The following is an 11,279-nucleotide window of genomic DNA, read 5'->3' as shown; positions in this document are numbered from 1 at the left end:
TATTTTACTAATCCTCGCTACAATCATTGTTTGTAAAAATAAAAATATATACATATATTTATTTAGTATAGAATACAAGTACCGACAATCAAGTACGCAATATCACTTTGAGGGTAGAAAAACAAAGTCCTCCCTGTTAATCTTTCGTCTATTCAGAGAGAGAGAGAGAGGGCTTTTCTCTGCGGGGATGTCTTATCTTATCTGGGGGCGACTGTTTTAAACAGCTGCATTTTAATTCATCGTCGGACGACAGCTGTCCCGGCTCTTTGTCCAAACAATTCATGCTTGTAGCATTTGACGACTAAAAAGCACAAAAAAGCCACAAACAGAGTCACGACTTTGACATAAAAAAGGCTAAAAACTGATGCGTGCATAGAAACAAGACGTGTCGCGTTCAGAAAATGTAAAAATTTCCATACATGTCGCATGCCAAGGATACAAATTGTACTGAGCAAGCTATAATGTGTCCTTTGTATTGGATGATGATCATTTGGTTACAAATGGGTGCTATCTAAATGAAATTGACAGGTTTGACAGTACGATGGTGGTACTTAATTCTGAAATGCAAATATCCGATTGCATTAATAATAAACGATTCATGTCAAATTTCACTTTAGGGGGTTCAAAGCATTATTTGTTGCTTAAATTGTATGAATACATACAAAATATTAAAATTAGAGCAATATGAATTTTTTAAATCTGCTGAACAGCGTTATTATAATTAACATATCTAAAGGAAATATTTTCATAATGATTTAAAGAAATGTATTTTCACCTTATTGTATTCACAATTGCATACTTCGATACACGCATACAAAGATATTCTCATAATTAAAAAAGTAAAAGCTTATTAGGGCTAATTAGTTGTCGCCCTGTTCGTGACAGTAACCTCCACAAAACTCTTTCCCTTTTGTTTAACCTGTACAAGCAGACGCGTATTTATTTTTTACCGTTTGATAAGAAGACGAAGAAGTACAAGAAGACAAAAACTCAAAAACGTCAGCTGCCCAAGTCGCCCGTTTAATTAATTTAGAAATTCGTGAAAGTTTCAGTTTTTCTCGTCACGGGCCCGAAACGTCCGTTCTGGGAGTTTTCGCGAATTTTCCGCGTTTGTACATTGACAATGGAAAATTGGGGCGCAAGGTGTTTCGACAAATCGGAAACGAAACAGGGCGTTTCTTGATGTTTAATTTTAATTTCAAATTGGCCAAATTTAATTGTCAAGTTAATTCGGAGTCGAAAGTCTGCAAAGGAAACGGACTAATTCTGTGTAACAAAGGATTAAGCTGCGCGGCGTTGATGAGAATGTATAAGTATGCAATTTTCATATTATACTAGTATATGTATGTACATGTTACAATTTAATATTATATTAAAAAGTGTTAATAAAGTGTATAACACTGTTCTACGTGATTTGTAAATATAGTTCAATATACATTGATTTTAATTAAAAAATTCCCTAAATGTATACATACATATATATACATATATAAAAAATAAAACAATTAAAAATCAAACATGGAGGTAATTTTTTACATATAATATAAAACTCAAAATTCACTGATAAATATTTTCAATTTTTTAAGAAAGCAAATATGTATAAATAAAATGCTTTCACTAAAATAATTAATAGAAAAATACCAAAGAATTTATTTAGCAATAAAATTAATGCTAAATAAATTGCCTACATTATTTTGCAAAAAAATGACATATTGGATTTTGTCAGCAAACATATACAGGATGCTTAAGAATTCTACATTGTCACCAAAATTCGACTCTTAGTCGGTAAAACGGATCGTATACTGACGACTGACCTTAACTATATTGCAAGTCTTATAAACGTTTGTATAGTGGGCAGATCGACTCATAATACTAAACTTGTTTCGAAGCAAAAAACTATTTTTATGAGATAAATTATTTTTTTAGCTAATATCTTAAGGGTTATTGAGAGCTCTATTTTGTCTAAATTTTTAAAACAAACGAAATAACAGCGTTAACTACATGGGAAGTCGCATAAAAGCTCATATGGAGGTTCGATCAATTTAAAATAAAACTTGTTTTAACCCTTTGGACGCGGAAATCGACTAAAGTCATCCAATTGATCAAAAGCAAAAATCAGTAAGACAAATTGTTCTTAAGAAAAAACTTTTTTGTGAATAAACATAAAATATCATTTTAAATAAATTAAAATTAAAAAATTAGAACATATAGACACAGAATCAAGGTAAAATTTGCATTAAAAAAAATTGTATTTATTTTTGATTAACGCGTTTAAAGGGATGAAACAAAAAACTATTTTTTCACATTTTATTTCGATGCAGATTTAGCTTTTAAACACTTTTTGTGGGAACATTTTTTAGTAGGATTTTATCCCACGAAGTTATGATATTTTAAGTTTTTAATTTGCTGCGATTTTGAAAAAAAAATATATTTATTTTTGCTTGAGTTAATCAAACCTGTCCTTTATCATTATGATATTACAATAGCAATTTAAATGATTAATCGGTACTACTATATAGATTTGCCAAATCGTATACCTACGTGTTTACATCGACATAACGTACAAACCAAATGAGCTGTTAAACTCGATCCGGGCATTATTGAGCCGCAAAGACTAGCATCTTGGGGCCTTCGGCATAAAGCCAATTTATTAACAATTTAAACGCAGCCACCGAGCTTAATCAGATTTCGCAACATCCGAGGGGTCCAAAACTCACGGACCGCGTTTCTCGGCTGAGTGTTTGGCTTAATAATTTTCACCCCCGAAAAGCGGGGGATGGATCACCAAGATTGGGTCCCAAAAGCTATTATTGTACTTACGCATCATTTCGGCCCGATCCCCATCGCCGCGTATATCTGGGTTTAATATAGACAACTTTGAGTCCTAGATGATAGCCGTAAAAGGACGACGATAGCATCGAATGGATATTGGCGGATATGGAATAGCGACACAATTTGCGGTTACGAAATTTCCTTGGCGTGTTTATATCGATAATGGCAAAAGATCTACTGAATTGAGAGAACCCCGAAATTTTTCTCCAGCTCGGCGAAATATTAGAGATGCTACAGATGCACAATAATACAGCACTACCATAGTAAAAATAATAATCTAAAAAATATGTATAATTTATCATACATTTTTTTAAAAGATATATATTTATTTTTATTAAAACAAAGATGTAAAGCTAGGGCAATAAAAATCAGAGTGCTTTGAAAAAACAACTTGCCAATTGTTAAGAGAAGCTCCGTTTTTAGCCATGGTAATTGATGCCCTTTGCGAAAAGGTTTTTCGAGCGTCGTTTTGTAAAAGGCGTCAGCGTCGGTCGGCGAGACGTTTTAATTAAAATAATAGCATTATTCTTCTAAGGATCATTAGTGGCCTTAAGTGACGTCTAGCTATTTGTAATCATTACATGCGGATCTTTTGGCAATTAACCGTAATCAAATACAGACTTAATTTCGCAACCTAGAACATGAAATATATACATACATATGTATACGTGTGCGAATACTTATGAATTTAGTAGGGATGACACATAATATGAACAATATGTACATTAGAATGGTTTTTATTTTCAGTAAATAGCACTTCTAGAACGTCTTATGACATAACTGACTGACTAAATTAACGTGGCAACAGAAAAACTTCAATAACTCAATCATTAAAATTAATTGTTAACGTTGCTATTCAACAAGAATTTAAAACAAGGATGACCTTATTAACAAAATCATTTCCAAATTATTTGCCTCCTCTCCCAAGAAGGGAATACTTTTTTGGCCATACTTATGGATTATTAACGTCTCGGAACGGATGTACTAAGATGTACTAATTAGGCGGTTCATAAAATTGTTTTAATAATTACACGAGATATCTCTTTAATTGTGTGAAATACTGTTTGTGATCTTACTCTCAAGATGTTTTTTCAATTATACGAAACGGTCGTTAGAATGACCTCTGAATTATAATAAATTATGCAGGTAGTTGAAACTACCACAACTTTACCAATTTTAATATTAAATAAATAACAATATGTTTCATCGCATATAAGGGCAACCGATTTGGATATTATTTTAAAAGGACTACATATCTCATTAACATATAAAAAATATATGCCTCTAAAATGTTGGAATTTGTCTTGCGATACGCGCATTAATTAAAGAGGTCATAGTCATTTTTCTATCGTCTGGTTGCCTAACAATGCAACCGACTTATCTTTAATAATAAAATAGCCCTAAAAAGTATATTAGATATTTGTACTTATAGGAAGATAAATATTTTTCATTTTTATAACCCACAAAATTCTTATAGTTCATTATCACGACAGATCACAGCAGACAATAATTCAGCTCGACTCTCCATTTTGCCATTTTGACTACACTACCTAATAGCGGCATCTACATTTTATATAATACATATATATGGTTAAAAATAAATGCTTGTAATTTAATATATTATTAGCTTTTCCTGCGTCTATATTATTTTAATTGCAAAATCACAACCCTTCGGTTTTAAAACGCGAAAAACCTAATATTTAACTTAAATATGGTACGTGCCTGATAGACAACCTTGTATATATTGCAGGTATATCCGATCATAATCTAATTACGTAACTTTCCGTATCGTATGTACTGTAACGAAATTCCGAACAATTCCTCTTATCAACCGAAATCCGATTAGAGTTTCAGGTGAGGCGCTTCCAACATGTCTCGTCATCATACTTCTCGGCTGCTGAAATTTCATCTTAATTTGCAATCTTGCGCATGAACGGACCGTGGATGATACGAGTTTCAATTTTTGCCAATGGAGTTATTTGCGACAAGTGCCAGTACAAATAAGCAACTAGTTACGACCGACAATGCAGCGACTAACAACAGTGTAACGACTGTTAGAAACTCGGAGCGCTTTGAGGCAGGTGTAAGCAACTATCTACAATATATAATATTACGTATAAACTTCTTGGGGTAGATCGTACTAATATATATAAGAATATATATAAGATCAATACAAGAAGAGGAAAATTCTTTTATAATACTATGAAATAAATATGCTATGAAATAAATGTTGCTAATTGCTATAAAAATGTTATTAAAACAACATTGATGAATAGATTAATATTTATAAATATTGAACGTGAAAATAAAATGATAAATAAGATACTATTCCAATAACATTAACCTTGATTGAAAGTTGAAATTAATAAATAGCGCAGTTCACCAAGAAATGGCACCCAGAATGACATGTGCAAATGTCACGTTGCTACTATTTTAAGAGGAGATTATGTAAAAGTCTGACAGGCACATGTTTTTATGTTTTATAGTAAATATACTTTTTCTAAATAACCGTTTTTTTATATATGTATTTTTAAATAAAATAAAATGTATTTCCTTAAGATCAGTAAAATTAACAGTGTCAAACTACATTATGTATACAGTACATGAGCATATGTTCCATATTAAGTATATTGTATAGAAATGCGTTTTAATAATCAGCATTTAAATAATACGCGATAAAAGAACCCACAGAAAATTTCCACAAACTTGAGACTTTAGAAAACCCCTAACAATGAAGAACCCCTAACACCTTCGTTTTAACTAATAAATAATAAACATTGTGATAAAAAATTAAATAACTTTAAACAAATACACTCTAGACAAACACTTTTCTTATTCTTGATGCGCATCAAATGATCATAAATATTATAATGATACAACTTAGCCAGCTCTCTTTCAGTAGTTGCACAAAATAGCACGATAGTAATTTAGTCGGACTTTGCTTCAGTATACTGCTTGAACTGAAGCAAGGCCTGACTTCCTACCTGGGCTGTGCCGAGTGACACTAATTAATTTATACAGGTGATAAATAAATGGGAGATGTAGCGGTTATCGCGCTCCGCGTAGTTGAAAATCATTTATCGAATTTATAAGAACTGGTTTAACACATCTGTTGAATACATGCATACATATATTTGTACAGATAACGAAACGACACAGCGCTTCCACTGAGAAGCGTGCCACTAGGGGATTGAACTAATTTGTACTCTCTTCAGTGCCTTTCGTTTCTTTCTCTTTAATAACAACTCCTTTAAATCCTCCCAAAGAAGACATTCCACACAAATCCACGCAAAAAGTGTAATAAATAATAATCGAATATCTCATAGAGATATTCTCGAAAAGCCTATATTTTTATTAGACTGAAATAAAATCATTGATTAGTTATTTATCGTATTTTAATGTGCCCTCTGAAAGGGTATAAAAACCCTACTACGGAGTCAATATGGCTTGAGATGAACGACCCTTTTTAAAGATATTTCTCCGATACTTTAGCCGAAACAGCTCTTGTCGAAGTTATCTCACGGAGCAGCCGTTTTGTTTTTGAACTTTATGAATTATGGATCGCCTATCTGAGCGAAAGGCGGCTGCTGTGTGAAACTCGTCCGAGTGCCAGATGCGAAATATTTCAAGATTTACCTACAGACCCGCCAGCTAACACGATAGTGTTCCATTCGTACCTTATCTCGATTCCTACAAGTACTATTATTCATTGTTTTTCATATTCAAAACGTTAGGAATACATTGAGTAAAAATAATACATAAATGATATGATGAAAGAGAGCTAGATGGATCCTTCGAATTTCCAATAAAAATTTTCACTAGGAGTTCACAATTTTTTATTAAGAATAAAAATTTTATTTAAACGGAAAATCTACAATGAATAAATAAAGACACGTTACTGCTCAACATATTTTAATATTGATTGATAATATATAATATAACCTATTCAAAAGAAAATTGATACTTTACGTCTAAATATCCAAGTGAGCAAATTTTGAACGGAATATCTGCGGAGATAGATATCTCCCATATTTTGACTAGAACTGAGTGTTTTTATTGCACAAACGTAGTATATTCTTATTTATATTTAACTTTCCACGAAACTCTAGAATTATACAAATTAGAATTTCTAGAACGTATTTTTTTAGAATCTCAACTTTAAAAAAACGTTTGGTATATTTCGTTTTTATTTGTGAGCGCAAGTTTTTAAGTTGTTTTTTTAATATTTTTTTGTATTTTATATTAACACAAATAACAGTTTACTTAAAATTTATAAACATTTCTATCTAAGGCTGTTCCACCCAATTTTTTATATTATCCTATTTTATTAAATAAAAGTAAGATTTACCAAAAACATAAATATTTTTGTTACAGTTTTTTTTAACTACTCCCCTTATTCATATCGCTGGTATTTGCTTAATTTAAAAATACAAATACACACACCTTCATTTGAATATCACTTAGAGATTAATAAACATTTAAATAGTAAACTAGTATACAAAGCGAAAATGTATATGTTTTTCCATTGAAAACCATAACAATTTTACGATTTTTCACAAGAAATTAAATTCGGCCTAAATAATCACCTACCCTTTGAAGCATTTTAATTTAAAATCACAGATTTTTTAAATAATAATGCAGAAAATTTTTTTTAATTATTTTTTGAAACCGTTTGCCACTTCATTAGGCCCTCCAAAGAAGATAACGCCGTTTATCGGAATCAAATTTAAAACTGCTTTCTAAGAAATATGAAAAATTATTTGAAAAAAAAATCTGAAAAGGTTCTGAGAAACCCCGCTATTTTCAAGGCATCAGCCGCCAGTAAAAACCAATGGTATTTATTTACGCCTCAGGACATTAGATGTCGCCATCGACCAAACAGGGCAACGCAAATTTTTTTACGTGGATGTAAGATCCTAGGGTGTTTGGTTTGACGGACTTAATAGTAAGCTATTCACATCTGCGGATATTCACGGTCACCCTTGTTTTTCCTCAGCTTCAACCCGCGGGTAGCCCAACGACAAGCATTTTAGGCATCCTCCCCGTCGGTGTCGTTAAAGAATGCAGCTTTTCGAGCTGCATCCATGAAGTGAGGCTCTCTTTAAAAGGTCAACTAGTCAGTGTCACTTCGTCTTTCTGAGGACAACGACAGCGGAGCACGCCTTGTTGACCAGGTCTGTGCCCCCGGAAAATATGCCACGTAAACCGTGACTACAATTTTATGTAGCCTTACAATTTATTAGTGCTTTTTCTATGTATTTGTGTTACATAATGCTTGAATTGCGTTTCCTTTGGCGATCAAATATTTTTTAATAAATTAAATCCTAGAACTTTAACATATTTTTTCAAAATCTAATATCGATCATAACCACTAAACAGTGCAACGAGTGCATACTCGTAACTGTTGAGTACTTTTCTGGAAACTAACACCGCAACAACTTTATTCAGAAATTAATTATGCATTCACAACGCCGATTAGAGTAACGAGATGGAAAATACAGACGTTAATTTCGTTTTGCAAAAAACTGCACTCACGCGAAGCGCTATAATTGAAATAGTTGAAAATATTTTCAGTCTAAAAGTGTAAGAATTTCAATATACAAGTATGCTTAGAAATAAATCTAGCGAGAGAAGGTAAAAGGGTGAAAGGAAAGGGCGAAAAAACAACGCATCTACTGGGGGAATAATTAATGAAGTTTTTCGAAGAAGGGGAATGCAATGGAATTTTTATAGATTTTTTAACATAAATTCATATTAAATCGTCGATGAGATGATTATTAATAGCCTTTACAATATAATATAGACGTGCACATAAATTTTTGATAGAAAAAACTTATGGTCATTGGATTTGTGTTACGCCGAGTACGTGATCGGAATGTTCGACTGATCATCGTCGTGTTATTAAAAAACATTGAACTAATTCCGGACCAGAATTTTCTTTTATTGTATAATCAAAAACCGATTTCGGTTATATCGTTCTGTGGTCGAACGTGCGTCTCTTAATATGAAAAATATTACGACCAAAGCGATATATAAGTGAAATCTGATGCAGACAATGGTTGAACTATTGTATTACTAGATTGTTTGTATTATACAAAACCGATAAAATTGATTAAATAAATTAACTGTAAATACATTTGTATAAAAGGATTATGTAGCTTATTTTTTTATTTGAATTACATGTTAAATTTTAGCTGAATAAGTTTTTTGTAAGGTTTCGTGATTTATTTTTGATTTGATGAAATACACAAAAATTACATTATATATAGAATTCATTCAAAGCTAAATTTTAAATCTTGATTATTTATTTAGTCATTGTTATTGAATTAGTAATAAAATTATCTCCCAATAATAAATTATAGCAAAAATTATATTTTATACTAAAGGCTAAAAAACCATATTTTATTATATTATACAATAATTAATACATCATAAGTTTATCATAAGCAATAATCAATAATTAAAAAATATAGAATATTTAATCAAAGTAAAAATTGATCCTGTCATTAAAATTAGCTTGTACTTCAATACATCTATGTAATTTTTAAATAAAAGTATCTTTACGTACAGTTCCTGATCTTTCCGATTAAGAATTTACCAAAAACGTAAAATGTGGTTATAAGATAATTTAAAATAACATTAAGAAAAAGAGGATCGATAATAAAGTTAGTTAGTAGCATGTCATAAAAAAATGATTATAACATGCTACATATGCTTTGCTACCTTTGTAGATAATCTTACATATTTCTACGTTAGAAAAGCGTCATATAAACATAGGCACTGTATAGATCAATTATCATTTAAACAAAATACAATTTGTTATTACCCCTACAAATAGAAATCATTACAGATTTAATAAATAACTTTTATGAAACCATTTTAAAAGCATAATCATAAATGTAAATCATTGTGATCAAAATGTATATAATCGTTAGTCCCCACTGAACAATATAATGGCACTTATTCAAAAAAAATATGACACTGTCATGCTTAGGACAAAAACATAACTATTCAGTCACCAAGTAATAATCTCATATACGGATTGTTACCCTGTATAGATACACTTGTACAGAACACAGGGACGTTTATTAAGATGCAAAGATTGGCCCTACAGCCTAATTAGCCGAAATAAACCCGTTCACCATTTATCCAAGCTGCTCATTGAAACATATGAAAGGGTTTGCGGGAACTGGAAAGCGCTGAGAAATCTACCACTTCACAACTACTACATTATTTCTGATTTTAATGCCAAATTGTTGGCACTTTGCAGTCAAAATAGACCCAAAAAAATATTTAAAAAGTTTATTTTATTAGCATAAATAAAGAAAAAAAATGTGGATACTGAATCACTTTTTTACTACTAGTGTATTCATATTTTTTTCCTTTATGATCAAAGCACACGTCTTCATTTACAAACATAATGGCTTGATAATACACTTTTTATGATGTGTTCATTCTTATTGTAGCTCATTCAATCTAACTCGGCGCATAAATAAATAAACAGATAAAAAATACATACGCAACAAAAGATAAGAAAAGGAGGCGAGTCGCTTGTCGACATTCCTTCCCATTCCGTTCCATTAGGTCCAGATGGATTCTTTGGCAATCCGTTTTGCTTCATTTCAATTTCAACGGGGATCGAAATCACTTCTTCTCCACTTCCATATTCAGAGAGGTGCGCCGTGTTTATCCGCCTTCGACTTATTCAATATTAATGCCGGGCATCTCTCTCTCTTAAACACTTTTTGCTTATATCCTTTGCTCGAGCGTATCGCAGAATAGCTAATGCACTTTTTAGCAGCGCGGACCCTTTCGCTGCCGAAAGGGCCCCATTTCGATCTCGTTCAATTATTCAAAAACTCTTTTTCAATCTTCCCAATGTGATGTTAAATATCTCGAATACGGCGCGCGAAAGCATGGGAATGTTCAATGACGCCATTTTGATTAAATGTCCTGTTGGATAATTCCATTTTGGTATATTTAGTAACCAGATAGCAACCTCAAGTTTATCTCTGTTGCTTTTCCCTAATTTTTTTTAATTTACATAAGACTTTCGCAAACAATGTGTTTTATTTGAGAAATATATTAGACAACAGTTTAAGATATTTGATGATGTTTTTAGTAAAAACCATCGTTATAGTAAAATATATATAGATGTAGTCATAAAAGAGTTAGTAAAGTAGTAGTACTGAAAGTAATTACAGATAGTTCAAAATAAAAAAGATTTTTTACAGTGCGATACCAATTCCTGAAATACGCGTTTATTTTAAGTTCATATTATTAAAGTATAACACTTTCTGGTACAAATTCTGGCCTTAAGAAAATGTGTAAAAAAATAATATGTAGATATAGGCATGTGCATGAGTCACAAATCAAGTTAATTCATAGCAACTTAGAGGTGACAACTGGACTGGACCAAATCTAACGGCTGAAATGAGCCTGCACAT

The sequence above is a fragment of the Plectrocnemia conspersa genome, unplaced genomic scaffold, assembly GCF_051122295.1.
Source record: "Plectrocnemia conspersa isolate PC_06_02 unplaced genomic scaffold, ASM5112229v1 ptg000014l, whole genome shotgun sequence".
In the NCBI taxonomy this organism is placed as follows: Eukaryota; Metazoa; Arthropoda; class Insecta; order Trichoptera; family Polycentropodidae; genus Plectrocnemia; species Plectrocnemia conspersa.
This window is presented reverse-complemented; position numbering follows the sequence as displayed.